General features: G+C 44.3%; 1 protein-coding gene across 1 annotated transcript in view; it reads right to left on the reverse strand.

The window, feature by feature from the left end:
* Positions 1-26848, reverse strand: part of LOC112216979 (chemokine-like protein TAFA-2) — a 56326-nt gene that overhangs the window by 15901 nt on the left and 13577 nt on the right. The gene's annotated exons all lie outside the window — the stretch shown is intronic.

Here is a 26848-nt window from a genome sequence, read left to right on the forward strand (position 1 = left end):
GGCCTATTTATTGCCTTACCTCCCTACTCCTCTACATTTGCACACACTGTACATAGATTTTTCTATTGTGTTGACTGTACGTTTGTTTGTGTAACTCGTTGTTGTGTTTTCGCATTGCTTTCCTTTATCTTGGCCAGGTCGCAGTTGTAAATGAGAACTTGTTCTCAACTAGCCTACCTGGTTAAATAAAGGTGAAATATATATATATGTATTTTAAATCTCCAGTTTCATTCACTTGCTTTACCTCCATCTCTACCACATTTCCTAATTACCTCTCTCTCCATGACAGGAGCCAAAGGGCCACTCAGAGCAGGTGAGGCCCTTTGCCACCCCCACACGGGCCCTCACCATTTCAGCAGGGCAGAGGCCTTGACAGGCCCGTGGGCTGTGGCTCCACAAAGGGAGGAGACGAGAGAGGAGCCTGGGTTCTTCAACTCAGAATGAATCCCTTCCTTCAGCCTTACCCTTGCACTCCTTTTCTCCCTAATGAAGTGTGGTTGAGATGGGGACGGAATACATAAACCATTTGGCATTGCTTGCTATCCTTGGACAGGGAAATGATCAAATTTCAAAACACAAGACACAAGTGGTGCAGTAATTACTGGAAGAGGCGAGGTATCAGATGCCACGAGGCAGAGACAGTGACATGCTTCGTTTACCCCCTGTCTTTCTCCGCCTCGATCATTGACGTATAGATTGCGTATCTCTCACAGGGATTATCAGATTATTCATGTAGTTCATTTGATTTTTGCAATCATGAAATGGGAGCCGGCCTTTGAGTGTGGAAATAGTGATTAAAAGATGGCCGGTCGATAAAACAGATACAAGACGGACCACTCTAATATAGCACTGAGCTGCCATGGTGGCCTTGCACAGGATTCCATTTTTCAATACACGATTTGTAAAAATGGACTGTTCATTCCACGTCTCCCATAATAAGTGGATGTTACTATGACGCTGCATAGCTGTGCCAGTGTACCACACAGTCAGCCATGCACAGTACAAACAATCACATGATTAGCCTCTTTCTAGTCAACAACCCAATTTTCACCTTCTTCACTGAATGTTAAAAAATGATTGTGGGATCAGTGAAAGTGTTGATTTAGCAAACTATTCATCCCCTTCCTAGGTTTTCACTCCTCCTTGAACACTCACATAGACCACTACCTCACATGAGGGGTTTCTCTGACAAAACACAGGTCTGTGAAGTAAAGCACCATTTTGTGCATTGTTTAGTATTCTTGCAAAGCCTTCTCATTTCATGGGAAACTATGAAAGTAAGGGTGCAGATAAAACATTTAAAAAAAATGTGTGCTGGGCTTCAAGCAGCGGGATTTGAGTTACCTAAATATTCCACATCGCCACTGTGTGAAATTACTATTTTTAATTGTACTGTAGTTTTAGACAGAAAGGAGGAGACTCGCACTTATTTTCGAGTTAAGATAGTGTCAAAGTGCAAGCGTCAAGTTCTAATTTGTGGGTTTTATTCAAATACAACTTCATGTTTAATGCATGTCTTTTTGTCACAGAATAGACCCAGAGGAAATATGCATAATGTATGCCACTGATTGCTGCAGGCACAAAACACGAATATCACACAAAAGTTTAGAGGAGAGCAAAAACAAACCAAACAGTAATAAACCACATAGAAATGTACTGTATAATTAAAATATGGTTTGTGAGGATGAGTTTCTTTTTCTTTTGCCTCTACTCTATGGATGTGTGCTGATATTAACGATGCAATACCTCTATTAAAATGGTTCAGTTGAAGAACATAGTATTGTTCACTTGTGCCACCTCAGTGGTTTCCCTTAATTGAAATCTGTGTTCAAATTCATCTGGAATGGGACTTTTCTCCCTTTTTATATCTCTGTTGCAGTAAGGTCTGTTGTTTGATGTATGGCCTATGGAGTATAGATTTGATTTTCTTTCAAGAGTACAAAGTGCATTAGTTTAAAACTGAATGAAGCAAGAAATATTTTTCCTTTCCTGTGAACTCTGTTCGTAGGCTCCTTCCTGTTCTATTGACTTCTTCTCTCTCTGAAACAAATGGAATAGTTACAGACCAATGAGCAGGCTTTCAAAAGACTCAACTTGACCTTGCTGAGTGGAGCGGTTGCATTTGCTATGGAAGGACCACTTCACAAAAAGTTTTCCCGCTCAGAAAAAATGTGCATGTACAGCTGATCTATATGTAAAATTAGCTGAAGTGAATACAATGAAAAATAAGGGAATTGACTGTAGTATTTTGATTTAATTAAATAATGACATAAAGGTAAAAAAAAAGCTATATTATGTTGCATTAATAAGATGTAAATATCCATTATTACCTTTTTAATGTGATAAAATCTATATTTAGCAGGTTGTCATAAAGTCAGGAGTTGAATGTTAAATGCTGTTACTGTTTAATGACCAGCAATAACATGTGTCTTCATTGAGCACCAACAATTACCAATGCAAATATGACATAATGATGTAATTATGCTGTTTTTGCACATATTCATGTTAATTACTATATTCTACATACATATATGAAACTGTGTCATAATGCATGGTTTAGATATGAGAGCATTGCCACTGGTAGCAGTGAACTGAGTATTTGCCTCATAACTGTTCTTGAACACCAAATACTCTGGAGTACAATTATTGGCTAGACTGAATAGTATTACTAAATAGGCCAACTGTGATTGGATGAAGACCATATGATTCATTCCCATCCACAAGCTATGCTGGACTGCTTACGAGGCTGGTCCTCACTGTGGTTCCAACAGGTCATTAGGTCAGCATGTGGTTATGGTCAGCCTTCCACTGAAAGTTAACCTATTCCCCAAAATCATTACTAGATTCTGCCGAGCTCCTTGGCTGATCTGTGGAGAGCAAGGTCGTGTTCACAGACTTTGATAAGTTCCCCCTGTGCCGTTGTGGTGAGGAGAAGGTCGTAGGTCAGCCTTCCCCATGGACAGACTGATGGATTCTGACCCGAGGTAAAAGCTGGCACTCTACAGACAGGGCAACACACCAAGATCTCTTTCAACCCAGAGTGAGTGTTTGCATCAGTAAGTCTATTCAGGCTGATACAAGAACAAAGACGAGCGATGGAGTGTTCTCACAGCCAACGGGTCAAGCTGCTGCAAGTTCTAGAACTTTTGTCAGGGATGGATAGCATAACTAGGTTACTTTTTAAGAAACTCGAGATTCAATCATTTAAGAGCGGGGCTGAAATCTAAGACCACGTTTGCCAAGGGGAACAGATAGTGGAAAAGCTGTATTCCCTTGTGAAGACAGACTGTATCAACGGGATACATGTCAAATCATTCTGTCCTATTTGTTAAACCTAAAAATATTTTGCCACGTAACACATCACTCATATAGCCGGCTAGAAGGACCAAACTATAATAGTTTTCATAATGTGGACAAAAGACTCCGTCGACCTTGGCCTACATACATACTGTAAAGAGGAAAGAACTCAGGAAAGGGAAGACATTTATTCATCAAGACTTACAGACGTAGGATCTTAATTTGAGCCAGTTTTCTACAGCAGGAAAATAATCCTGCAACAACAGGAAATGGGAATTATAATTCAAGGACATTCTTGTGGGGCTTGAAACATTTCAAAGTGGAAATTACAAACTTCAGAAGTCTTTGTATACCTCAAATACATTACAAATTTTACATTTCCTGTATTGCAGGACAGTTCCCATGCAACTTAGAGATCAAATGAAGATCCTACATCTGTATTTACATAGTGGAAAGATCTGCTGAAGTTGCAAAGCTATCACACAGTTAAGCCACGCATGATGAGAGCTGTTCCTACGCCACTGTACTGTGCAAACCTCTTTGAGACGACACACAGTAACCCACAGAGGGATTTGTGAGGCCATAACAACAAAGAGCCCTGACACATTCGGCGAACAAACATAGGCTTTTATTCCTATAGACATGGCCCAACATATGATAAAAGCCTCAGCGTAATAAAGTGCGGTAGAGGGTGGCGTGGGAGACAGACAAAGCTGTGGATGGAGAGATTGGCAGGCAAGCGAGTGAAATCGTTAAACTGCAAAAACCTGGACTTTCCACTCTCTGGAGCTGGATTTGATACAGGGATTATCTCTCTATAGTCTCTCTCTCTCTAGTCTCTCTCTCTCTCTCTCTAGTCTCGCTCTCTCTCTGTCTCTAGTCTCTCTCTCTCTCTCTCTCTCGTCTCTCTCGTCTCTCTCGTCTCTCTCGTCTCTCTCTCTCTAGTCTCTCTCTCTCTCTCTCCCCCTCCCATCCTCTCTTTTCTTCGACCGTGACAGCGACTGTCACCTCGGACAGCTGCAGTGGGCCGATTGCACGGTCACAGAACAAGCGTCTCTGCTACACAGATGTTCTCCACTGACGGTATGAAGCGAAAGTAAAGCTTTTTTCCCGACCGCCACACCAAACACTTTTCATGAACCTTCTGTCACAGATCCTGCTTTAATGTGAATGTAAACGAGACGTGACACCAGTCATAACAGCCTGTGATTTTTAGGTCGAAACGATCAACAAAATGACCAAACCCTGTCACAAAATATTATCTGGTTCAATGTCTATCTCGAACTAAACGGGTCACACTGGCTAATGGCAATTGCGATGCATGTCCAGCAGAGATGAAAAAGACAAACAACATGTAGAAGCCTCCCAATATACTGTAAGTAACTGACATAAATGCATGGACCCCTAAATGCATGACCTGACTTCAGTTTGAACCCTTTCAAAAAGTTTTCACTTTCAAAGTGTTCACCCGTTACCCGACACCAACGCTGAGTGCCCTTTCCGAGTGGTAACCGTCCTAATGACCTTCCGTAATGACACTCGGCGATGTGAAGCCATTTGAGAGGGCAAGCTCATAAACGTAGCAGGCTGCAACATTCAACCCCGTCTCAGACAGGCGTACGGGGGCCAGTGTGATATTTCAATCCATTTCCCATCAAGTTCACTCTGGCACTATTACCAAATCAGGAGAAACCAGTGCATTCACACCAATGGATTGGACGGCTGCCTCTCTTGCTCTCCTTTTCCCACTTCCTCCTCCTATGAGTTATGAGGTCATAGTACAATGGTCTATTTTGGAATGGACGGTAAATTGCTCTCTTAGCCGAGGCTTCATGAATTATGAATGAATGTGGTCTAAACATTTTAGTAGTAAAGCATTGCATATCTTTTGAGTGTTTACTTTAATGAAGGGTAGTACAGGAAGTAGTCATAAAGGATGGGCTCCTTCACTGCTACCCAATAATGACTTCCACATGAAAAGATTGAACAGAGAGAGATGAATACAGCGGGGGGGACTATGAAATAGCGTCTTTGAGTTCTGCCGTTTACATTCACTAGTTATGCTCTTTTGTACGTTCTATTAAGTTTGTCTTCTTGATTGATGCGACTGAAATAACTGTAAAAAACCCAGCAAGAGCTATTTTTCTTTAAAGCATATTGTTCTTGTCTAACTTGATAACAATGGTAATATTACTTCCTTTTTTTCTCACCCATCTACACACAACACCACGTAATGACAAAGGGAAAACGTGTTTTTAGAAACATTTGTATGTGTAGCTGCGTGTGTAGTTGGAGGTGACACTTATTGTCCTCGCGAGTTTCAGCTTAGGCCTACCTCCTCGGGGCATTTCTCATGTGCACAGCTGATATTGATGATGAAGTGGTGATTATTGTTGTGGGTGACCTTTGTCGCATCCTCAGAGGAAGTGTGCATCATCTGCCTGTACTAGTAATGACCTGTCAAGTTTTGTGTTATTTACAGGCAGCATCCGCACCGCCACCCCAGGCTGGCGCTGTCTGCGCAAACAGACACGTTAGAATACAATCAAATTGTGGAGATAGATTATCACGCCAGATAGTCACTTCCTGTGCAATTCAGACACTGGTCTCCACCAGTCTCAAAGAGTTAGATCCTTGAAATATTTGTGTCCCTTTTATCTAGCCACATATCACCATTGTCTTCAGTGTCTGTCATAAAATCTATTGGTTTGATGTGGCATTTTTCTCATCTTTATATTATCCTGTATGTTTAATCATGTTGCTTTATTATGCTTTGTCATTTATTTATGGCAAGGCCTTCAGGCTGCACCGCTGTATCAATTACACTATTACAATAACATGTATCATGAATGTGAATAGATGAGGGTATGATGTGGGATGTCTTCCCTAACTGTATGCAGCATATTTCATCTCCCTTTACCATTCTCTCTTCAGAAGTGCAACACTCTTTATGACTATTGACATGCTTTGGTGGCCAGTTGAAATATTCATGTGCAATATTTTGTTAAAGCAATGTTTCCATCCCCTTACAACCTAACTCCAGAAGACGATGCTACAGAAAGAAAGCAGTGTATTGGGTAGGGAACATATGTTACGTCCCAAAAGGCACCCTATCCCCTATAGGCCTATATTACATAGGGCTCTTGTCAAACGTAGTGCACTATGTGGGGACTAGGGTGCCATTTGGGAGGTAACCATAGAGAAATGGCACGCACCCATAGAGAAATGGCACCACATTATGCCTTAGTGCTGCAGGGTGAATAGGTCCTAGCTGTTCAGCGGGGAGCAAATGACTTCAAAGATCTGGCACTTGACAACATGTCGAAAACGGAGAGCCACTTGAATTATCCAATCATGGTGAATGATGCAGATTGTTACGGAAGGTGTGTGTGCAGGAGTGTACATGTGGGCATGCCTGTAGTGTGTGAGGCCGTGGGTGTGTATATGTGTGTGAATGCGTGTATGTAGGCTGTGTGTACACATGCTGTGTGCTAGCATTAGACACTGTCATTTATCCTTGTATAGAACCACCTAGGCTTCAGAGTGTTTTCCCCCAGTATTTGCTTGAGGTGCAGTAGCAACATATAAAACAGGGTGCCAAGTGGTCTGACCTTTTAAAGGTAGGCCGCTTTTCACAAACACTTAACCACCGTATGGGAATCAACGCAGCCCAACAGAATCACCACAAGACAGGGGTTACATCGATTATCCTTAGAACAAAAGACAATGAAATGACCTATTATCTGCAATTACAAGATGGGGCTCATTAAGGACACAGTAAAGAAAACCGTTCCTGATCCACCACCATTGTTGTGTAGAATCCAAGTCGGTGATGCAACTAGGACGGTAATTTGGCACAAATTAGAGACCTGAACACCCCTCTTGGTCAAGGGCCCAGCCGGCAAAGACTGTTTTCAATCATGACATCCTTACAACTAAAAAATGTCATTATGACATCATTGCAACCAGGAACTGTCATGAGGGCGTCACATCCAACTTTGCCCACTAGGGAAAGTGACCTTCAATCAAGACACCTGGGAGAGCTGGTGTGTACACAGATGCTGAGGCACATTCACACCTGTAGCAGTAATATGGTTTAAACAAGCCTAATATTACACGTCATTTAAGGAGCTGTTGATGCGGTCGGACAGGAGAGCTGAGAACTAATTTAGTTCCAGGCACCTCAGGATGACATGTTAATGCACTGACTTGGTTTATATGTCATAGTAGAGTTGTGTTCATGGGCTTGGCTGTTTAACATCCCTCCAAACAGTTGTTACCTCAGACTCCATCTGGTGTGACTGAAACGACATTCCCTTTGAAAGGTCCACTACAGCCGTTTTGTCTCTCAATATCACATCATTTCTGGTTAACAATTAAGAACCTTACTGTGATTGTTTTCAATTAAAATAGTTAAAAATAAATACAAATTGCTTAGCAAAGAGCAGTTTCTCAAGCAAGAATTGTGCTCGGACTGTCTGGGAGTAGTCTGAGTGGGGAGGGGAAAAACTGAAAACTAAACTCAGCAAAAAAAAGAAACTGTTTATTTTCAGAAACCTTAACATGTGTAAATATTTGTATGAACATAACATGATTAAACAACTGATACAAGCTGATCAAGTTCCACAGACATGTGACTAACAGGAATGGAATAATGTGTCCCTGAACAAAGGGGGGGTTACTTTCAAAATCAAAAGTAACTGTCAGTATCTGGTGTGGCCACCAGCTGCATTAAGTACTGCAGTGCATTTCCTCCTCATGGACTGCACCAGAGTTGCCAGTTCTTGCTGTGAGATGCTACCCCACTCCTCCACCAAGGCACCTGCAAGTTCCCAGACATTTCTGGGGGGAATGGCCCTAGCACTCACCCTCTGATCCAACAGGTACCAGATGTGCTCAACGAGATTAAGATCCGGGCTCTTCACTGGCCATGGCAGAACACTGACATTCCTGTCTTGCAGGAAATTACGCACAGAATTAGCAGTATGGCTGGTGGCATTGTCATGCTGGAGGGTCATGTCAGGATGAGCCTGCAGGAAGGGTACCACATGGGGGAGGAGGATGTCTTCCCTGTAATGCACAGCGTTGAGATTGCCTGCAATCCCACAACTGTGGGTTTGTGCCCATAGGCAACATTGTTGCCTGTGATGTCTGGTGAGGACCTGCCTTACAACAGGCCAACAAGCCCTCAGTCCAGCCTCTCTCAGCCTATTGCAGACAGTCTGAGCACTAATGGAGGGATTGTGCGTTCCTGGTGTAACTCGGGCAATTGTTGTTGCCATCCTGGACCTGTCCTGCAGGTGTGATGTTCGGATGTACCGATCCTGTGCAGGTGTTGTTACACGTGGTCTGCCACTGCGAGGATGATCAGCTGTCTGTCCTGTCTCGGGTATCTCACAGTAAGGACATTGCAATTTATTGCCCTGGCCACATCTGCAGTCCTCATGCCTCCTTGCAGCATGCCTAAGGCATGTTGATGCAGATGAGCAGGGTCCCTGGGCATCTTTCTTTTGGTGTTTTTCAGAGTCAGTAGAAAGGCCTCTTTAGTGTCCTAAGTTTTCATAACTGTGACCTTAATTGCCTACTGTCCTGTAAGCTGTTAGTGTCTTAACGACCGTTCCACAGGTGCATGTTGATTAATTGTTTATGGTTCATTGAACAAGCATGGGAAACAGTGTTTAAACCCTTTACAATAAAGATCTGTGAAGTTATTTGGACAGGGTCCTGAAAGACAGGGTGCTGAAAAAGGGACGTTTCTTTTTTTGCTGAGTTTAGCTCTTATTGACAGATTGGGTTGGAACACTCTCTTATTGGTCTATTAACTCATTTGATGACAGCAGGCAGGCAGACAGAAATTTCAGTCACTCTTTCCAAACAGCTATTACACTAAAAAGGTCCTTAATCATAATTTTCACAATCTCACAGCATTATTTCAACCTCATTGTGTGGAAATGTATATAAAACACAGGATAATCACATTTTTGACTGCACTGGGCCTTTAAAGTTAAGATATTGTACCGGTAAATAACTACACAATGTATCCCCCCGGGGGCCGCATCCGGCATTCAAAGTCACAGGCTCAATTTTCTTAGCCTAACTTGGTGTGATCGGAAACCAAAAATTCCCACCTCGGATTAACGGAAGCCAATAAGCAAGAGGAAACATGAATAGAGTGTCTAAGCTGTGCTCGGGCGCGCTGAGCTCCTCTTTGATGGGAAAGAGAAGGTGAAAAGTGAGGAGTCAGAGCGAGGGAGCCCTCTATTTTTAGGAGCCTGATGAAACTTCATTTCCGTACCAAGGATAGGCGAGAAGTGACAGGTGATTATTTAATGCCTTTAATTAGCCACAGAGACTGACTGTTCTACCTGTTAGCCAATTATCTTCTGAGCACTCTGCACCCGACTCTTAATAACTTTGTAACTGAAGCTGTAATATATCACTTCCTGGAAAACATGGAACTGAATATGTTGCTTTATTGCGCAGTAAACCGTAGCCAGGGATGGGGAAATGATGCACAGCATATAATGGGTAGTACTGTATGTTGTTTGGTACTGAAGTTTTCATTTTGAAGTATTCAAGATGTAAGAATTTCTAAGACAATGGTAGGGCTTTATTATGCTATCTGTACCAACTACCTTGGTGACGGATTAACTGTATAAAAAGGTGTTGTAAAGCACCCTGCCTGCCACATTGTCAAGCTGTCCAAGAACCGTTAGGTGTGATTTTACAGTACCTCAGTTGCAATAGAAACACCTTGCAGAAAATGTCATCATATCATTATCATTCATCAAGATCATGTGCATAATCAAGCCGGTGATTAGCCTGACATGATTCTGTAGAAGAGTTGCTGTCTTCATCTGAGGTTATATACAGTAGCGTAATTGTAACTGTAGCTATTGGAGATGCTATTCAAAAGAGTGACTGGAGATTTCTGTTCTGCTGTCCTTGCCTGCCTGCAAGTGGAGAGACCTTGTGGAGCAATGTTTCAACGGCTCCTTCTTTCGCCCATTGAAGCTGGAGCACCCTTTGTTCAGAGGTTCAAGTTAAGACTGATAGGGGGGAGAGACAAGGTGAGCAGCCCTTCCCCAGAATAGAACTTAACTGTGTGTGTGTCTGTGTTTTCTCTGTGTGTGTGTGTGTGTAAACTCAAGCCCATCTACCATAAGAATGGCTGACAAATTCAGCCAATGTCACCCTCAATGCTTTTCTGTTCATTCCCTCAGTGTGTGTGTGTGTACACATGTGCATGTGAGTGTGTGTGACCCTGACAGCTTATCAAACCCAGGCTTCAAAACCTTTCTTCGGTGATAATTTGTAGGTCAGTGCCATTGACCATTCCGAATGCATAGCCTATGACAAGCTTTGCCAGAGCAGGCCATGAATCAACAACACCTCTCATTCTCTTTCTCTTACTTGTGTCAACCTCCCTCACATGTCAGCACAGCTACATAGGCATAGGGCTGGAGTGGGTGGCTGGGGCAAACCAGGCATTGATTTAGATTAGCGAGGCAGACTCCTTGAAGTCCAGAAGGGAATCAGGGTGTGTTCAAATGGAACAAGCAGGCCTTATTTTAATGGGGGTGGGTCTATTTAATTACACAGAGAGCGATTGAGCAGCTTTAAAATGAAATGGTACACTTTTTCTTCCTTCTCCTCTCCCCTCCCTCTCCCCCCTCCCTCCCTCCATCTCCCCCTCTCTCTCCCCCCTCTCCGTCTCTCTCTCTCCCTCCCTCCGTCTCCCTCCCCTCCCTCCCTCCGTCTCCTCTCTCCCCCTCCCTCCGTCTCCTCTCTCCCCCTCCCTCCGTCTCCTCTCTCCCCCTCCCTCCGTCTCCTCTCTCCCCCTCCCTCCGTCTCCTCTCTCCCCCTCCCTCCTCCCCTCCCTCCCTCCGTCTCCCTCTCTCCCCTCCCTCCGTCTCCCCTCTCTCCTCTCCCCTCCCTCCGTCTCCTCTCTCCCTCCCTCCGTCTCCTCTCCCCCTCCCTCCCTCCGTCTCCTCTCTCCCCCTCCCTCCGTCTCCTCTCTCCCCCCCTCCGTCTCCTCTCTCCCCCTCCCTCCGTCTCCCTCTCTCCCCTCCCTCCGTCTCCTCTCTCACCTCCCTCCATCTCCTCTCTCCCCTCCCTCCGTCTCCTCTCTCCCCCTCCCTCCGTCTCCTCTCTCCCCTCCCTCCGTCTCCTCTCTCACCTCCCTCCGTCTCCTCTCTCCCCCTCCCTCCGTCTCCTCTCTCCCCCTCCCTCCGTCTCCTCTCTCCCCCTCCCTCCGTCTCCTCTCTCCCCTCCCTCCGTCTCCTCTCTCACCTCCCTCCGTCTCCTCTCTCCCCTCCCTCCGTCTCCTCTCTCCCCCTCCCTCCGTCTCCTCTCTCCCCTCCCTCCGTCTCCTCTCTCACCTCCCTCCGTCTCCTCTCTCCGTCTCCCTCTCCCCTCCCTCCGTCTACTCTCTCCCCTCCCTCCAACTCCTCTCTCTCCTATCCCCCTCCCTCCCTCCGTCCGTCTCATCTCTCCCCTCCCTCAGTCTCCTCTCTCCCCTCCCTCCATCTCCCCCATCCCTCCTTCTCATCTCCCCCTCCCTCCATCTCCTCTCTCCCCCTCCATATCACATCTCTCCCTCTCCTCTCCCTCTACCCCCTCCCTCCCTCTTTCTTCCATTTACATCCAGGAACAACGAAGCAGAAGTTATTTGAGCTCGTGCTCTCGCGGGGGTTATAATCCGGCCTAAGTGACAGGCTAATTTGTGGTATTAGATTACTTTCATTGGCGCGTTTCGTTGGGGCCTCCTTTGAACGCAAAGGGGCATAAACGGCTGCTCTGCATGGATGGCCACGGTGACTAGTGTGCTGTTCATCGGGGCTGTCAAGGGGGCTATCACAACACCGAGGAGTCACACACACCTGCTCATCGCCTTGTTCCAATGCCTTGATGACTCACTATGAAAAAATGTATACATGGATTCTACACAGATGATGTGGCACATTAAAATGTTGTCCTTTTAGCAGGTGTCTGACATTGCATTGCAGTACTATGCAAGTGGCTCCCATCAGCTATGTTAGACATTGACAGAAGACTCTTACAGAGCTTGAGTGTAACATTTAGGGATCATTAAGTAGACCACTTGGACAAGCATCCGTTCAGTCTACATCAGCTGTCTAAAATCTTTATGAAAATGGTCCAGAAATTAAAAATGACCTGCCTAGCTAGTCATCTCAAATGAGGATCCACCAGAACAAGGTGTCACTCATTACCAAACTATAGGAGACCACACACACACACACAAACAGAAAGAGAGAGAGCGAGAGACAGAGACAGAGAGACAGAGACAGAGAGAGAGAGAGAGAGAGACAGAGACAGAGAGACAGAGACAGAGAGAGAGACAGAGAGAGAGAGACAGGCACACACAGAGAGACAGAGACAGAGAGAGACAGAGAGAGAGACAGAGAGAGAGACAGGCACACACAGAGAGACAGAGACAGAGACAGAGACAGAGAGAGAGACAGAGAGAGAGACAGAGAGAGAGACAGAGAGAGACAGGCACACACAGAGAGACAGAGAGAGAGAGACAGGCACACACAGAGAGACAGAGACAGAGAGAGAGACAGAGAGAGAGAGACAGGCACACACAGAGAGACAGAGACAGAGAGAGAGACAGAGAGAGAGACAGAGAGAGAGAGACAGGCACACACAGAGAGACAGAGACAGAGAGAGAGACAGAGAGAGAGAGACAGGCACACACAGAGAGACAGAGACAGAGAGAGAGACAGAGAGAGAGAGACAGGCACACACAGAGAGACAGAGACAGAGAGAGAGACAGAGACAGAGAGACAGGCACACACAGAGAGACAGAGACAGAGAGAGAGACAGAGAGAGAGAGACAGGCACACACAGACAGAGACAGAGACAGAGAGAGAGACAGAGAGAGAGAGACAGGCACACACAGAGAGACAGAGACAGAGAGAGAGACAGAGAGAGAGAGACAGGCACACACAGAGAGACAGAGACAGAGAGAGAGAGAGAGACAGGCACACACAGAGAGACAGAGACAGAGAGAGAGACAGAGAGAGAGAGACAGGCACACACAGAGAGACAGAGACAGAGAGAGAGACAGAGAGAGAGAGACAGGCACACACAGAGAGACAGAGACAGAGAGAGAGACAGAGAGAGAGAGACAGGCACACACAGAGAGACAGAGAGAAGCAAAAAAATAAGCAAACATTTCTTAAAGTCACAATGGGGAACGTGTCTAAGTCAAGTTATTGCAGGAGACCATTCAGAATGTCAGAGGCCAGAACAAGTAATTAAAGGCAATAGAAAAATGAGGATTAGTTGGAATTAATCCCCAACTCTTCCCATTTTCTAGGCTGAAAACACTGAAATGGAACGATATGGAAATGTAGCTGAGCATGGCAGAACTAATGGGGCTGCAGCTTCTCCCTGAAATGAGAAGTAGCTAATGGATGGCCAGGCCTGGATAAGATGGCTGAGCGAGATTGCATGTGGATTTAAATGATTAGGAACATGGTGGCCGGGGCTCTCTTTGTGCAGAGAAAAGTCATATGTAACAATGAATGCTAAAATATGAAATCCGCCATTTAAGGTATACATTTTATTTTCTCTTATTCAAAATACAGGCCATGTGACCCAGAGACACAATCCATTCTGGAAATGCATGTCATTTAAATGTATTATTTATAAGGGGGGGAGGGGTGATAATGGCCATTTGCGTGGCATGTAACAGCGAGCGTCTGCAAACAATTCCTTGCAACGTTAAATACATTTATCGACATGATACTTAGATGTTAACAGGTTGTAGTTTTTATTTTTATTTTTTTTACTCAGCCAGCTGTAGCTTCTATTGTGTGCACAGTATTTAAGACTCACACACACAGCTTGTTGAAAGCAAAAGCAGCGTACTCTAGTCTGAGTCGACATCAGAGACAAACACTAGCAGCCTCAGTAGATGGGTGGTTGGGTGTTTAGAAAGACAAGATGGGGAATGTGATGGGCTCTGACACTCAAATGGAGAGCTGATCGCTGTGGATCAGAACAGGCTCCACCTTCATTTACAACCAGGAATAGGAAACTGGAAGCAGTGCTCGATGCTCAATGCTCTGTCGGGAGGGACTGGAGCATACAGCCTGACTATTTCACTGTTCCGTACAGCTGCGACCAAGTTGGACAGGTGCGGGCCGATAATTGGTTGCCGTGTCGACGGGAAGCACGCCGAGCCTGTCTCCAGGAGCTCATTACTATCACTCAGAACACGTCTAACCCCCCCCCAAACTGGAGCAAACCTCCAAATGACTAAACTGATTTCTGTGTGGGACATCACTTATTAATTAATATGAGGTGCCACTGTTTAAGGAGAGCATCAAATACAGAGCAGCGGCAGCCATCTTTGATGGGTGATCAATGACCAGGCTGTTAATCTGTTTGTGGCCTGTTTCTAGAATGTTCTAATAGGACTGATTTAAAACATGATTTACAGTATATGAACCTGAAAGTGATTTAGACATGCAGTTTGGAGCATATATGTCCTACAGGTTCCACCACCCTATAGTGCCATTGTTCTCTGAACCATTCTAGACCAGTGGTCACCAACCGGTCCATCTTCAAGTCGATCACCAAACATTTCTGTTGAAAAGCCAACGATAAAGCCCTGCGCTCCTATTTAAAAAAAGGTTTGTCTTGCACTGTTGACGGTAGGTGCACTTGATTCAGAAGCCCTGCTGTGCACCAAGTAGGCAAAGTGTTCCCATTTTGAACCATTTCATTGGTCTGAAAGGACAAACTCCACCTACCTGGCAGACCAGGAGAGCTGTGGCTAAATCAAGTGCACTTACTGTGCTGGCCAATCGGATAGCTCAAATCAACATGCCTCCCTACAATTTCCACAACCCCACAGCAAAGTTTGATACAAGCCTACGTGAGATTTCAGAACTTTGAAAACCCATGACCAGAGAGAGACTGTCAAAGATTACAGCAAAGAGCTGATGTTTTTATCAGGGAGTTCAAGTTTTCATTCAACACTGTTTTTATTAAACACTGTCAACACTGTTTTCATTCAACACTGTCAACACTGTTTTCATTCAACACTGTCAACACTGTTTTCATTCAACACTGTTTTCATTCAACACTGTCAACACTGTTTTCATTCAACACTGTCAACACTGTTTTATTCAACACTGTCAACACTGTTTTCATTCAACACTGTTTTCATTCAACACTGTCAACACTGTTTTCATTCAACACTGTCAACACTGTTTTTATTCAACACTGTCAACACTGTTTTCATTCAACACTGTTTTTATTCAACACTGTCAACACTGTTTTCATTCAACACTGTCAACACTGTTTTCATTCAACACTGTCAACACTGTTTTCATTCAACACTGTTTTCATTCAACACTGTCAACACTGTTTTCATTCAACACTGTCAACACTGTTTTATTCAACACTGTCAACACTGTTTTTATTCAACACTGTCAACACTGTTTTCATTCAACACTGTCAACACTGTTTTCATTCAACACTGTCAACACTGTTTTCATTCAACACTGTCAACACTGTTTTCATTCAACACTGTCAACACTGTTTTTATTCAACACTGTCAACACTGTTTTCATTCAACACTGTCAACACTGTTTTCATTCAACACTGCCAACACTGTTTTTATTCAACACTGTCAACACTGTTTTTATTCAACACTGTCAACACTGTTTTCATTCAACACTGTCAACACTGTTTTCATTCAACACTGTCAACACTGTTTTTATTCAACACTGTCAACACTGTTTTCATTCAACACTGTCAACACTGTTTTCATTCAACACATTAACGAAACATAAAAGGCTCTTTTGCCTACTTCCACTCGCGCTGCAGCTGCAATGTATGAGTATGTAAACAGCATAGACTTTACGTCCGTCCCCTCGCCCCGGGCGCGAACCACGTGCACACGCCAACAGTCACCCCTCGAAGCATCGTTACCCATCGCTCCACAAAAGCCGCAACCCTTGCAGAGAAAGAGGAATCACCAGTTCAAGGTCTTATTATCAGCAGCTCGTAGGGTCTATTTTAATAGCAAGGAATATTTAACTTTCTCTGGTCATAGGAACAACATGAATTTGTGTATGAGGCAGAAATAATGCAGTGCGACTCGAGTTTCGCCGTCAGGTGGAAGATGATGTCCCCTCTCTCTGGTCAGTCTCACCGGAGGAAAGGAGAGAGCAGGGACTGTGAGAGGTGGACCATCTACTGCTCTCTCCCTCCTTCCTCTGATAATTTGCAGGTACCATCAGTCCAATAAAATAAAATACAAAATGATCAGTAAATTACTTCAATTTATGCTCAGCTGTACCTTGCATGTGATACAACAACTGATCTAGGCCTATTTTGTTATCAAAGCTTGAGCTTTGAAGTATAATATGGTCTGAGATGAACAACATTGGCAGGCCAAGCATAGCCAATATACTATGATAATGTATTAAACCTATGGCACAACCCACTGGGCACACACTGGTTGAATCAATTTCAATGAAATTACGTTACGAACCAATGTGGAACAGATGTTGAATTGATGTCTGTGCCCAGTGGTAAACCTCATTCCTACAGAACTGTTTGCATTACGTTAATGTTGCATAGGTTTACATTTTTTAAGTCATGTTTTTTTTGTTTTACCTGAGCGGTAGATCTCGGCTTGCGTTTTGACAGAGAAAGTGATCTTGACTTGACAACACAAAGTTGGAAACTTCTGATTTAAAAAATGTTGCGCCTTTTGCCTACCACTGAATGCCTACATTCAGGGAATGTTTAGAGACCCCAAAATGATTGTCTGGTTTGTAAGGCATACAGAAGTTGATGCATTGTTGGAACTTGCAGTCGCTCTCCAAAGCCACCAGTGGACACAAAGCCATGGCTGGGGGGCATCATTAAGCTACAAAACTCAAGCCTGAGTAGGAACTGTTGTCTGAGAGCACGCTGTGGTAGCCTACATAGTCAGAGGGCTGTGAGGGACAGGCTGAAGAAGTACAAGAGAAAAATCAAAGTATATCAACTGTTCAACCCACATTTTCATGATGAACAATTGAGCCTGGGTAAACACTGATGTACTGTATGATCCAAACCAAATGGCCCCTTTTTACCAAATGCATTCTGGATAGTGGTGCAGGGTACATTTATCCTGGGAGCTTGTGAATGTATAACCTATAACCAACAATATTAAGATTCTAATTTTTTAAAAATCTTTCTGCAATAATATCAAACAATAGGTTCAAAAGATAGGCTTATTTCTTTTGAGAAGAAAAAATTCTGATGAATTGTTTGCCTTTTCTGAATAAGAATGTGCTCATGCTAGAACACACTATTTCCCCTTGTGTCATCTTAGCACACACACAGAACAGAAAAATGCTGCGCTGAGCAGATGCTGCTGAATACGTGTCTGATCTTGTGCCTTTAAATAAAGTCTGGTGAGGAAAAGTGACACCTCCAGAAAGCTGCTGCAAATTGGTGGCGGGTGGCACTGTCTGGGTAGCTCCATATCAGCACGGCCTAAGAAATGCATATGAGCATAGAGGACTGGCATACGGACATAATATAATACTGATGAACATAATATAATGACTGAATCAGCCTACGAAGAGTAAAATACAATCCAGCTACACAGCAATGATGTCCTTCACACACTGTACACTGCAAAGACGCCATAATAGACCTACATTTTTCACAACCTTTAATAACAGCAACCCACCTTTCTTTTGCCACAGGTTTGCAGCTTATTGATAGGATTATGGATTTGCTGTTTAAAAAGCAGACTGATAGTGAGGGGAAAAGCCTGATGCATGGACAGAAGGTGGAGCCCTGTCATTGACAACTACTGAGATTCAACGACCATCCAATACAGATGTATCTGCTATAGGCACACATTGAGTTTGTCATTAACTGCATATAAGTAGCTTGCAACAACACTTGACACGTGATGGGACACACTTCGCTCACTCTACAGTTTAGGCTAACACTCAAATTAGGCTAACACTCAAATTAGGCTAACACTCAAATTTCAACTACAGTCTTAGAAAAAAAAAGGTGCTGTCTAGAACCTAAAAGGTTTGTTCGGCTGTTCCATTATGAGAACCCTTTGAATAATATTTTTTGGTTCCAGATAGAAGTCTTTTGGGTTCCATGTATATAGAACAATTCCGACAGAGGGTTCTACATGGAACCCCAAAGGGTTCTACCTGATATCAAAAAGGGTTCTACCTGGAACCAAAAAGGTTTATCCTATGGGGACAGCCGAAGAACCCTTTTGAAACCCATTTTTGTAAGAGTGTACAGCAGGGTTCCACAATCGGCGGCCTGTGGGTGGTTTTATTTGCCTCCCAAAATTTTGGGGTTAATTTTTTTTTTTAAAGACTGAGAAACAACAGGAAATCAGCTCCAAGTGATTTTTATTTAGAAAATCTATTCCCAAGTATTCCCACGCATAATAGAAAGATACACGATCGAATACAAATGTAAGCAAGGTTTGAAATTATTATGTTTTAGTCAAACATTATCTGTTTGGGCTTCTTGCGGTCAATTTGCAGCCTACAAATTATTAGAAAGTCTGTTCCGGCCCCCCAACTATCCGCTCAAGAAAAATAAATAAATCCAGTGGCTGAATCTAGTTGATGATCCCTGGTGTGTTCAGTACGTGGCTTTATCCAACATCCTGCATGTTGCCAACGTGTGACCCTTTAGGGGCTGACAATGTACAGATAAAGCATGCATCATGTTATTAAGATAATAATAATTACAGACAGTGAATAAGGTATACTATACAAAACCCCCTGACTGAAGAAAAAGAAGAGGCAAACAGGTGGAGGCTGGGGTGCTGGTGGGATAACAGAAAACAGATATGCATAGCGAGTAAACCAATAAACTCCAGCGCATGGCCGGTAGTGAATGTAATTGGTGCAATATTAGCTGATGCTATCACTCTGGTTTCTTGCATGAACTGGCTTCTCTTGATTAACGAGTGACAAACTTCTTCATTGCTAAATGATTTGTATGACCTAGACTAGAGTCCCTGCCTGCAACCATAACAACCAAAGCTTGGAGCCTACTGGCTTGTGCCATTGGCTCAGCAACAAGAATCCTTGATTTTATGCATTCATGGCATGTTACTGTACGTGCATACTGGTGTGATTGGATTTCTTTCTCTTCCCCTCATGTCTGGCGTGTTCTGACATTCAGGAAGTGTGCCCGGGTTGACAGGGTGCTACAGGGCCAAAGACGTGGCTTTGAACTCCTCAGAGTTTCTTCCTCCACCTCCTCTTCTTCGTCCTCCACCTCTCTCACTTTCTCTCTCTCGTTCCCTACCTCCTCCTCTCTCTCTCCTGTGGAATCATCTCTGGTACAGTCACCCCGGTAGAATGCAAATGAGAGCGTGAGTGAAGCGTCCGTGCTAGTGTGGGCTCCGCCGTGGCCGCAGATCTCGTTAGGACCCGGGTTGACATTTACCCAGGGAGTGTGTTGATTTGCCATGTGTTGCACAAAAATGTGACCACAGAAAAAGCTTTTGATAGACTAGAATGGTCATATCTTTGGTTGCACTTGGCTTCAATTTCATTAATATGATTAAAATATATGCCAATCCCTCAGCCATAGTAATAACAGGCAATACCTGCTCTATTCCATTCAGAATAACTAGACATAGCAGGCAAAGTGATCTGATCTCACCCCTTCTATTTTTATTGTTTATGGAGCCCTTGGACCAAGCAATTCGATAACCAAAAGAAATTACACTAATTTCTCAATTCTACGGATCCCGTCATCTCATTATACGCAGACAATATCTTACTTAGACAATGCCTCTCAAACCTTCCCAAAGACTTTGAAGATCATCGACAAATTCATCGCCATCTCAAGTTATGAAATAAATCTAACCAAATCTGCCCTGCTGCCTCAAGACCATGATGGAGTACCCCGTCTCCACTTATGGAATCCCAAATGTTTTCCATTCTAAATATTTGGGAATAGATATATTTCCTTCCTTAAATACAATCATTGCCAGAACCTTTAACAGAAAGCTCAATTCAATTCAACCTCAGTAGATGAACTAATATCACAGAATGTCAAAATGAAAATATTGCCATGACTGAATTTCTGTAGTTTGCTACCCCTTGTCGTTCCCTTCTGGCTATTGGGATGAAATCCATAGTGTGGATTAAAAATATATATTGCAAGGTAAGAGATCCTGGATAAAATTAACAAACTTAGAAAGAGGGAGGACTATCCGTACCAAACTTTAAATTGTATTTCCATGGACTAGCATTTCGTCCCATCCTAAATTGGTTTTGACATGATTCTTCCCCCCCTGGCTGAGTATAGAGAGAAATATGGTGTCTTCTACTGACCTGTAAGAGGTGGTTTTCACTGATATATCTCTTAAACAATGGAAATTACGATTTGGTCCTATTATTGCTCACACAATTCCTATTTAGTGCAAAATGTAAAAAACAATGTAACTGGGAATCAAAATGGCATGCCCATACTCCCATATTTCACAATAATGCCTTGCGATCTGGAGGGTGTCAATTTTAAATCCCACACCATGGTCCAAATGTGGAATCCGTTGTCATTCCCTGACCATAGTAAGCTGTTTATTCTCTGTGTTGGTTGGGGCGTGATAGTGACTTGGGTGGGTCATCTAGGTGTTTTGTATTTCTATGGTGGCCTGATATGGTTCCCAATCAGAGGCAGCTGTTTATCGTTGTATCTGATTGGGGATCATATTTATGTAGCCACTTCCCCATGGTTATTGGTGGGATCTTGTCTACGGATAGTTGCCTGTGAGCACAAGTAGCTTCACGTTTCGTTTGTGCTTGTTTGTTTTGCTGAGTTTCTGTTTATTAAAAATATGTGGAACTCTACTCACGCTGCGCCTTGGTCTATTCATTACGACGAGCGTGACAGAAGATCCCACCACAAACGGACCAAGCAGCGTGGTCAGGAGGACTGGACCTGGAAGGAAATCCTGGGGAGGAAATCCTGGGCCGGGGAGTATCGCCGTCCAAAGGAGGAGAAAGCGGAACGGCGACGATACGTGGAGTTAGCTCAACGAAGCAAGCACGAGAGGCAGCCCCAAAATATTTTTTTGGGGGGGGCACACAGGGAGATTGGCGGAGTCAGGGTTCAGACCTGAGCCAACTCCCCGTGCTTACCGTGGGGAGCAAGTGACCGGTCAAGCACTGTGCTATCCGGTTCTGCGCACCATGCCTTCAGTGCGCATTCACAGCCCGGTGCGCTCTGTGCAAGCTCCCCGCAGTTGCCGTTCTAGAGTGGGCATTCAGGCAGGACGGATTGTGCCGGCTCAGCGCTCCTGGCCTCCGGTGCGTCTCCTCGGTCCAGGATATCCTGCGCCGTTCTATGCACTGTGTCGCCAGTGCGCATTCACAGCCCAGTGCGTACTGTGCCAGCTTCCCGCACTTACCGGGCTGGAGTGAGCATCCAGTCAGGAATGGTTGTGCCAGCTCTGCGCTCTAGACCTCCAGTGCGCCTCCACAGTCCAGTACGTCCTGTGCCTCCTCCCCGCACTCACCCTGAGGTGAGTGTCATCAGCCCGGTGCCACCTGTACCGGCACCACGCATCAGGCCTCCAGTGCGCCACCACAGTCCAGAGCTTCAGGCGACAGTTTCCGGTCCGGAGCTTCCGGCGACAGTTCCCGGTCCAGAACCTCCAACGACAGTCTGTGGTCCGGAACCTCCAACGACAGTCCACGTTCCGGAACCTCCAGCGACGGTCGGCGATCTGGAGCCCCCAGCGACGGTCGGCGGTCCGGAGCCTTCAGCAGGGGTTCTCAGTCCAGAGCCTCCTGCGACAATCTACGGTCCGGTTCCTCCGGCGATGATCCGCGGTCTGAAGCCTCCGGCGATGCGTCCCGCACCGGAGCCGCCCCCGATGCCCTGTGTCATCTATCATAGATGCCCACCCGGACCCTCCCCTATTGAGACAGGTTTTGCGGTTGGAGTCCGCACCTTTGGGGGGGTTACTCTCACGCCCTGACCATAGTATGCTGTTTATTCTCTGTGTTGGTTGGGGCGGGATAGTGACTTAGGTGGGTCATCTAGGTGTTTTGTATTTCTATGGAGGCAGCTGTTAATCGTTGTCTCTGATTGGGGATCATATTTAGGTAGACATTTCCCCATGGTTATTGGTGGGATCTTGTCTATGGACAGTTGCCTGTGTGCACCAGTAGCTTCACGTTTTGTTTGTGCTTTTTTGATTTGCTGAGTTTCGGTTTATTCAAAATATGTGGAACTCTACTCACGCTGCGCCTTGGACTATTCATTACGACGAGCGTGACATCTGTACCCTTGCCGATATCATGAATAGTAATGGTTTGAGAACATTCCAAGATTTGAAATTCTCATAAACATTACCAGGCAACTCATTTTTTCTATATTACCAATTTAGGTCAGCTATGCTGGCTATGGAGTCCCTTGGGAAACCCAAGTACCGAATCATCCAATAATGCGATTTAAAAATAAATATTATCTGGGCCCCCTAAAGGACTGATCTCTATAATATATAAACAACTTTTGGAAAGCTCATATTCTGAGCTAGCCATTAAACAAGTATGGTCTACAGATCTAAGTGAATCGGAACAACTCTTTAAATTGTAAAAAAAGATGGAAAGATATTACCATGGCATCACGCAGTCCCAACCATCAACTTATACAAGTTTGTTCACAGACTGTATTTAACACAAAGGAAACATTGGTCCCAACTCCCAACTGCTCACTGTGTCCCCTAAATCAGGTAGGCACTTTCCTTCATATGATGTGGGAGTTCCCTGCAGTTAAATGCTTCTGGGCCATAGTAAAAATATACATATTTTGAAGTGCATGAATGTAAATATTCAATGCGTTGCATCTACTATGTGACTTCACGATGATAGCTCCTTGAATCTCTCAATCAATCAGAGAAGATTACTGTTGGCAGTTGCCTCTTAGATGGAAATCACCTCACTCTCTCCCAATTCGCCAGTTACAATTACAAGTTAGAACATTAGAATTATCAACAGCGAGAATTAATGGAGCTAGTAAAGGAACAATTGAGGCCTGGACAAATATACTTGACACCATAAAGAATCATCTCAGCTAAAGCCTAGCACATACAACTAAACAATCCATAAAGTCCAACACATACATGCAAACACTATACAGCTCTGTAAAAAAATGAAGAGACCACTGAAGCACCCCCAGATCATCACTGATCCTCCACCAAATTTCACAGTGGGTTCGAGACACTGACTTGGAGGATCGGTGATGATCTGGAGGTGCTTCATTAAGGCTGGAAATCGGGCAGATGTCTTTGTGAAGGACGCATGAATCAAGCCACGTACAAGGTTGTCCTGGTTCTGCTCTGACAATGTTCCCCAACTCTGAGGATTGGTTTTCCAGCGGGAAAATGCTCCATGCCACACAGCCAGGTCAATCAAGGTGTGGATGGAGGACCACCAGATAAAGACCCTGTCATGGCCAGTCCAATCTCCAGACCTGAACCCCATTGAAAACCTCTGGAATGTGATCAAGAGGAAGATGGATGGTCACAAGCCATTAAACAAAGCCGAGCTGCTTGAATTGTTGCGCCAGGAGTGGCATAAAGTCAGCCAAAATCAATGTGAAAGACTGGCGGAGAGAATGCCAAGATGCATGAAAGCTGTGATTGAAAATCAGGGTTATTCCATCAAATATTGATTTCTGAGTTAAAGTTAAAACATTAGTATTGTAATCGTATAAAAATGAATATGAACTTATTTTCTTTGCATTATTCAAGGTCGGACAACACTTTTGTTATTTTGACCAGTTGTTATTTTCTGCAAATAAACGCTCTAAATGACAATATTTTAATTTGGAATTCACTAGTTTATAGAATAAAACAAAAATTTTAAATTTACCCAAACACATACCTATAAATAGTAAAACCAGAGAAACTGAATGTTTCTCTTAATTTTTTCCAGAGCTGTATATACAAAAGTATGTGGACACCTATTTAAATTAGTGGATTCAGCTATTTCAGCCACACCTGTTGCTGCAGGTGTATAAAATCGAGCACACAGACATGTAATCTCCATAGACAAACATTGGCAGTAAAATGGCCTTACTGAAGGCTCAGTGACTTTCAACATGGCACCGTCATAAGATGCAACCTTTCCAACAAGTTAGTCAAATTTCTGCCCTGCCTCGGTCAACGGTAAGTTCTGTTATTGTGAAGTGGAAACGTCTAGGAGCACACAAGCTAACAGAATGTGACCGCAGAGTGCTGAACCGCACAGCGCGTAAAATATTTGTCTGTCCACGGTTGCAACACTCCCTACCAAGTTCCAAACTGCCTGTGAAAGCAATGTTAGCACAATAACTGTTTGTCAGGAGCTTCATGAAATGGGTTTCCATGGCCAAGCAGCCTCACACAAGCCTAAGATCACCATGAGCAATGCAAAGCGTTAGCTGGAGTGGTGTAAAGCTCGCTGCCATTGGACTCTGGAGCAGTGAAAACGCATTCTCGAGTGAGGAATCACACTTCACCACGGACTAATCTGGGTTTGGCGGATGCCGGGAGAACGCATAGTGCCAACTGTAAAGTTTGGTGGAGGATGAATAATGGTCTGGGGCTGTTTTCATGGTTCGGGCTAGGACCCTTAGTTACAGTGAAGGCATATCTTAACCATACAGCATAAAATGGCATTCTAAACAATTCTGTGCTTTCAACTTTGTGGCAACAGTTTGGGGAAGGCCCTTTCCTGTTTCAGCATGACAATGGCCCCGTCAAAGCATGGTCTATACAGAAATGGTTTGTCAAGATTGGTGTGGAAGAACTTGACTGGCCTGTAAAGAGCCCTGACCTCAACCCCATCGAACACCTTTGGGATGAATTGGAACGTCAACTGCGAGCCAGGCCTAATCGTCCAACATCAGTGCCTGACTCAGAAGAGTGGAGGCTGTTTTAGCAGCAAAGGGGGACCAACTCCATATTAATGCCCATAATTCTGGAATGAGATGTTCAACGAGCACGTGTCCACATACTTTTGGTCATGTAGTATATACAGTGCCTTCGGAAAGTATTCAGACCACTTGACTTTTTCCACATTTTGTTACGTTAGAGCCTTAATCTGAACTGGATTAAATAAAACAAAATCCTCAACAATCTACACACAATACCCCAAATGACAACACAAAACAGTTTTTTATACATTTTGTAAATATATTACAAATAACAAACAGAAATACCATATTTACATAAGTATTCAGACCCTTTGCTATGACTCAGGTGCATCCTGTTTCCATTGATCGTCCTTGAGATGTTTCTACAACTTGATTGGAATCCACCTGTGGTAAATTCAATTGATTGGACATGATTTGGAAAGGCACACACCTGTCTATATAAGGTCCCAGAGTTGACAGTGCATGTCAGAGCAAAAACCAAGCCATGAGGTCAAAGGAATTGTCTATAGAGCTACGAGATAGGACTGTGTCGAGTGAAATATCTGGGGAAGGGTACCAAAACATTTTTGCCGCATTGAAGATCCCCAAGAACACAGTGACCTCCATCATTCTTCAAATGGAAGAAGTTTGGAGCCACCATGACTCTTCCTAGAGCTGGCCGCCCAGCCAAACTGAGCAATCCGGGGAGAAGGGCCTTGGTCAGGGAGGTGACCAAGAACCTGACAGACACTGACAGAGCTCTAGAGTTCCTCTTTGGAGATTGGAGAACCTTCCAGAAGGACAACCATCTCTGCAGCACTCCACCAATCAGGCCTTTATGGTAGAGTGGCCAGAGGGAAGCCACTCCTCAGTAAAAAGGCACATGACTGCCAGCTTGGAGTTTGCCAAAAGGCACCTAAAGACTCTTAGACCATGAGAAGCAAGATTCTCTGGTTTGATGAAACCAAGATTAAACTCTTTGGCCTGAATGCCAAGCACCATTTCTAAGGGAACCCTGGCTCCATCCCTATGGTGAAGCATGGTGGTGGCAGCATCATGCTGTGGGGATGTTTTTAATTCGGCAGGGACTGGGAGACTAGTCAGGATCAAGGTAAAGAAGGGAGCACAGTACAGAGAGATCCTTGATGAAAACCTGCTCCAGAGAGCTCAGGACCTCAGACTGGGGCGAAGTTCACCTTCCAACAGGTCAACGACTCTAAGCACACAGCCAAGACAACGCAGGAGTGGCGTCGGGACAAGACTCTGAATGCTCGAGTGGCCCAGCTAGAGCCCGGACTTGAACCCGATCGAACATCTCTGGAGAGACCTGAAAATATCTGTGCAGCAACACTCCCCATCCAACCTGACAGAGCTTGAGAGGATCTGCAGAGAAGAATGGGTAGAACTCCCCAAATACAGGTGTGCCAAGCTTGTAGCGTCATACCCATGAAAACTCAAGGCTGTAATCACTGCCAAAGATGCTTCAACAAAGTACTGAGTTAAGGGTCTGTATAAATGTGATATTTCCATTTTTTTTAAATATAAATTAGCTACAGCCTAAACTTTTTTTTGCTTAGTCATTATGGGGTATTGTGTGTAGATT

This window comes from Oncorhynchus tshawytscha, linkage group LG17 (assembly GCF_018296145.1).
Source record: "Oncorhynchus tshawytscha isolate Ot180627B linkage group LG17, Otsh_v2.0, whole genome shotgun sequence".
Taxonomy (NCBI): Eukaryota; Metazoa; Chordata; class Actinopteri; order Salmoniformes; family Salmonidae; genus Oncorhynchus; species Oncorhynchus tshawytscha.